Below are 6,247 nucleotides of genomic sequence, written 5' to 3'. Positions count from 1 at the left end.
TAATTACAAGCTGTTTGGCCTATTAGCTCAGGCTTATTATCAACTCGCTCTTAAAGCTTAAGTTAACCCATTTCTATTGTTCTATATTTTAACACAAGGCTCATGGCTTGTTACCTCACATCTTGCTTCACAGGTAGCTGCTGGCATCTCCCTGACTCTGCCTTTTTCTCCCTATATCTCTGTTTGCATTTCCTGCCTGACTCTATTCTGTCTGACTATTGGACAAATAAGCTTCTTTATTAACCATAATAAAACATATTCACAACATACAGAGAGATATCCCATATAAGAAAAGCTCATAACACTAAATGCCTACATAAAGAATTTGGAGAAATCTCACACCAGTAACTTAACAGCACACCTAAAAACTCTAGAACATAAAAAAGGAAACTTACCCAGAAGGAGTAAAAAACAGGAAATAATTAAATTGAGGGCTGAAAACAATAAAATAGAAACAAAAGAACAATAGAAAGAATCAACAAAACAAAGAGTTGGTTCTTCAAGAAAATCATTAAGATAGACAAACCCTTATCCAAACCAACCAAAATGCAGAGAGAGAATATCCAAACTAGTAAAATAAGAAATGAAAAAAGGCACATAACAACAGACACTGAAGAAATCCAGAGAATCATTGGGTCATACTTCAAAAACTTGTACTCTGCAAAACCGGAAAATATAAAAGAAATGGAAAATTTTGGGGGCAGGGGCTATATACCAAAATTAAACCAGGACCAGGTAGACAATTTTAATAGCTCTATAACCCATAAGGAAATAGAAGGAGTTATTAAAAGTCTCCCAACCGAAATAAGCCCAGGGCCAGATAATTTCAGCACAGAATTATACCAGACTTTCAAAGAAGAGCCCGTGTCAATACTCCTCAAATTGTTCCACACAGTCGAAACAAAAGGAATGTTGCCGGACTTTTTTATGAGGCTATGGTTACCCTGATAAAAAAACCACAGAATGACACAGAAGGAAAAGAGAATTACAGATCAGTCTCCCCCATGAACATTGATGTAAAAATAATAAAATACTGGCATACTGAATCCAAGAACACATTTAAAAGAATCATCTACCATGATTAAGTAGGTTTCATCCCAGAGATGCAGGGATGGTCCAACCTACAAAAATCTGTCAATGTATTCCACCATATAAATCAACTAAACATTTGTAACCATAATACAGGCAAATTACAGCAAACCAACAGGCAACATCAAATTAAATAGAGAGAAACTCAATGATTCCACTAAAATGAGGAACAAGACAAGGCTATTCAGTCTCTCCATAACTATTCAATATAGTTCTCAAAGTTTTAGTTAGAGCAATAAGACAACAAAAGGAGATCAAGGGGGATACAAATTGGGAAGAAAGAAGTCAAACTTTTGCTATTTGCAGATTATTTAATAGCATACATAAGTGAGTCCAAAAATTCTACCAGGAGGCCCTTAGAGCTGACAAACACTTTCAGTAATACGGTAGGACATAAGACTAACAAAAAAAAAAAGCAGTCCTCCTATATATAAATGATAAACAGGCCAAGAAAGAAATCAGAGAAACATTACCCTTTGCACTAACCTCAAATAATATAAAATATCTTGGAGTAACTCTAACCAAACAAGTGAAAGAACCTGTATCACAAGAGCTTTAAGTCTTTGAAGAAAGAAATTGGAGAGGATATCAGAAAATTGAAAGATCTCCCATGATCGTGGATAGGTAGGATCAATGTAATAAAAATGGCTCTCTTACCAAAAGCAAATTACAGATTCAATGCAATCCCCATCAAAATCCCAATACAATTCTTCATAGACCTTGAAAGAGTAATACTCAACTTCATGTGGAAAAACAAAAAAACAATCCTGTATAATAAACATCTGGAGATATCAGCATCCCTGACTTCAAACTCTTCTGTAGAGCTATAGCAGTAGAAACAGCTTGGTATTGACATAAAAGCATAAAGGTGGACCAATGGAATCATATTGAAGAATCTGACCTTAATCCACACACCTATGAGCACTTAATTTTGACAAAGAAACCAACTGTGTAATAGAAAATTGAAAACATCTTCAATAAATGGTTCTGGCATAACTAAATGTGAACATGTAGAAGAATTCAAACAGATCCATATCTCTTGCCATGCACAAAACTCAAGTCCAGTTGGATCAAAGACCTCAACATAAATTCAGTTACACTGAACCTGATAGAAGAGAAAGTGAGAAGTACCCTAGAATTCATTGGCACAGGAGACCACTTCCTAAATATAACATCAATATCATAGACACTGAGAGGATCAATAAATGGGACTTTCTGAAACTGAAAAGTCTCTGCAAAGCAAAGGACATGGTAAATATGACAAAATGGCAGCCTACAGAATGGGAAAAGATCTTCACCAACCCCACATCTGACAGAGGGCTGATATCAAAAAAATATATAAAGAGCTCAAGAAATAAGACATCAAAATACCAAATAATTCAATCAAAAAATGGGGTACAGAGTTAAACAGAAAATTCTCAACAGAAGAATCTCAAATGGCATAAAGATATTTAAGGAATAGCTCAACATCCTTAGTCTTCATGAAAATGAAAATCAAAATGACCTTGAGATATCATTTTATACTTGTCAGAATGACTAAGATCAAAAACACTGATGATATCTTATGTTGGAGAGGATGTGGAGTAAGAGGAACAGTCCTCCACTGTTGTTGGGAGTGCAGACTTGTTCAGCCACTTTGGAAATCAGTATGGCTGTTTCTTAGAAAATTGAGAATCAGTCTACCTCGAGACCCAACATTATCACTCTTGGGCACAAACCCAAAGGCTACTCAATCATACCAGAGTGACATGTGCTCAACTATGCTCATAACAGCATTATTTGTAATAGCCAGAAGCTGGAAACAACTTACATGACCCTCAACCAAAGAATGGATAAAGAAAATGTAGTAATTTTACACAATGGAGTATTATTCAGATGTTAAAAAACCAATAACATCATGAAATTTTCAGTCAAATGGGTGGAACTGGAAAAAAATCATCCTGTAAATGATTAGTAAAATAACCCAGACCCACAAAGACAATCATGGTAAGTACTTGATGTAGGATTTCTCTCTGTATGCTGCGAATATGTTTCATTACCATTGGTTAATGAATAAAGCTGTCTTGGCCAATAACTTAACAGAGCAAAGCTAGATGGGAAATTCTAACAGAGCTACAGGGAGAGAATAGGCAGAGTCAAGGAGATGCCATGTAATTACCAAAGGAGAAAGATGCTCAGAACCTTTACTGATAAGCCTCAGCCTCAAGACAATACACAGATTAATAGAGATGGGTTACTTCAAGATGTAAGAGCTAGCTAGAAAGCCACCTAAGCTATTGGCCAAACAGTGTTGTAATTAATAAAGTTTTTGTGTGATTACTTGGGTCTAAGTGGCCGAGAAACAAATAAGCAATCTCCACATACATATACTCACTCATAAGTAGATACTAGATGTAAAGCAAAGGATAGCCAGGCCATAATCCACAGTCTCAGAGAAGCTATGTGACAATGAAGACCCTATGAGGAACATGGGGACTGACCTGGGAAGGGGAAATAGATGAGATCTCCTGAATAAAAGAAACACATATACAGAAGGACATCCCACATCAGACAGCCATGATCTGATGGCCATTGCCTAAACCATATGCCCTCAAACCTCACTCTCTGCTATTTAATAACAGTCTTTGCCATATTACAGATCTTTCCTGCCACTGCGCAACCCTCTAATTCTCAACCCAACATCCACCACTAATGTTTTTCCCTTCAGGAAACCTATGAGGACAAAAATACAGGTGATTAGCTTCATGAACTTCCCCAACTAAGGATGCTGTTCCTAATTCAAAACCTAAATAACCATTTTACCATTATTGTAGATGACCCCTGGAATAAAAGATAAAGATCAGGGGTCATGGGAAAACTGTTTCCCCCTGGTTATGTGGTATATCCCTCTGCTGATATTCATATATCTCAACAGCTGGTGCGGACATCCCAGGCTACACTAACCCTAAACATATACTGAAGCAGGAGAAACAGCTAAGAGAAAATGCTCAGCCCACCTTGGCTACAGTATGTCCAATGTGTTGTTAACTTTCTCCCTTTCACCACCCATCTTAATGCCTCTAAGTGCTTCTTTTATACATTAGCAATAGATCTCTGCTGACATCTGTACTGCTCAATACCCCTCCGCTTACCATGGGCAAATGTCTCACTAACATCATTCTTTCCAGGCCAATGTGCATTGCCCTTCCCATTCTTCTTTGGTGTAAGGGAAAGTTAACCTCTTGCATAAATACACTCCTGCCAGGTTTTGCACCCCTGTTGTGATTATTTCACAGGTCTATGTATATGAGGAGAAAGAAGCAACATTGCTGCTAACCGAAGGCAGAAGCCATTTCTCCCTTTCCTGATAGGAATAAGACTTGTCATCTCCCTTGGATCTTCGGCAGCTACAATAACCACCATTGTCCAGACACATCATCTGACTGGAGGCTTCAGATATAAGCTGGGTCAGGCCATGATATTTACAACTGAGAGACTTGAATCATTTCAAATATTAATAAACTCTCTTGATGGGGTCCTGCTACAAAACTGAAGAACATTTGTAAACAAACCAGAAGTTGTTAAAACTAATGTTAACACCCTCAGAATATCCCACAAAGGTCTACACTAAAAAATCAATCCCATCGAGCAAATTAATTGACTCCATAGCCCCTTATTTTCTTGACTCCTACCCTTCACTAGTTTTCTGATTATGCTATGTTTTATTGTGATGTTTGCCCCTGCCTTATTAATTTCCTCTGGTGACAGATCACTACCATTGTTAAAATTATCAACAATCAGGTCATGGTTCACTACCAGAACCTCAACCCTTCTGACACCAGTGGCATATTCCTCAAGGCTTACAATGACACCTCTCCACTAAAAAATAAAACAAGGGGAGATGTTGGAAGATATTGCTGGCTGGTCAGAGGTTTCAGCTGGCCTAGTAGGTTATATCAATAAGTTTGGCAAAATGGAGCTCCCTCCCTCCAGAAGAATTTCCTGCCTCTATGTGCCCTTATCTTGAGTATATCCCTCAGCCTGGAGGACTGACATTATCTAAAAGCTGTCCCTAAAACCAGATGCCAAATTTATCTTTAGCTGGGCTCTTGGCTCAGATCCCTGCTGAGAAGATTTGTGCTAATAGGGCCTACTATAGGCCCTATCGCTACATACTAAGCCTTGTGATAGAAGCATGTCAATTAATACAAATTAGGGTTTGCCCTCAGTCTCAACAATCCTATATATACCTTATACTCTGGAATAAAATTGACCTGATTCATCGAAATCTGTCTCCCAGAGGTCTGCCTCCATTTGTGCTCCTGGGCCACCAAAGCTTTCTGTCATGCCATCTGCCTATTTCTACTCTTGACCTGGTGGCCAGCAGATCAAGGGGGAAAGAGGACCCCTGCAGAATATTTTTTTTCAAGGTCTGTAAAGAATTGTGTTGATATTTTCATGGAGATTTCGTTAAATCTGCAGATTGTTTTGCAAAATGGCCATTTTTACTATGTTGATTCTACTGATCCATGGGCATGGGAGATCTTTCCGTTTTTTAATACCTTCTCAAATTTCTCTTTTCAAAGACTTAAAGTTCTTGTCATACAGGTCTTTCTGTTGCTTGATTAGAGTTACCCCAAGATATTTTATACTTTTTGTGGCTATTGTGAAGGGAGTTATTTCCCTGATTTCTTTCTCAGCCCACTTATCATTTGTATATAGGAGGGCTACTGATCCTTTCTGAGCTAATTTTTCTCAGTACATTTATCCTTTGTATTTTAGAAAACTACTAATTTTTTTTAAAGTTAATTTTGTACCAAACCACTTCACTGAATATGTTTATCAGCTGTAAGAGTTCCCTATTAGAATTTTGGGGGATAATTATGTATATGATCATATCATCTGCAAATAGTGATACTTTGACTTCTTTGTTTACAATTTGTATCTGCTTAATCTCCTTTAGTTGTCTTATTGCTCTAGCAAAAACTCCAAGAACTATATTGAATAATTATGGAGAGAGTAGAAAGGCTTGTCTTGTTCCTGATTTTAGTGGAATTGCTTTAATTTTCTCTCCATTTAATTTGATGTTGGTTGTTGGCTTGCTGTAAATTGCCTTTATTATATTTAGGTGTGTGCCTTGTATCTCAGATTCCTCCAAGACTTTTATCATGAAGGGGTA

The sequence above is a fragment of the Myodes glareolus genome, chromosome 16, assembly GCF_982192425.1.
Source record: "Myodes glareolus chromosome 16, mMyoGla1.1, whole genome shotgun sequence".
Taxonomy (NCBI): Eukaryota; Metazoa; Chordata; class Mammalia; order Rodentia; family Cricetidae; genus Myodes; species Myodes glareolus.
Note: the sequence above shows the minus strand (reverse complement) of the source record.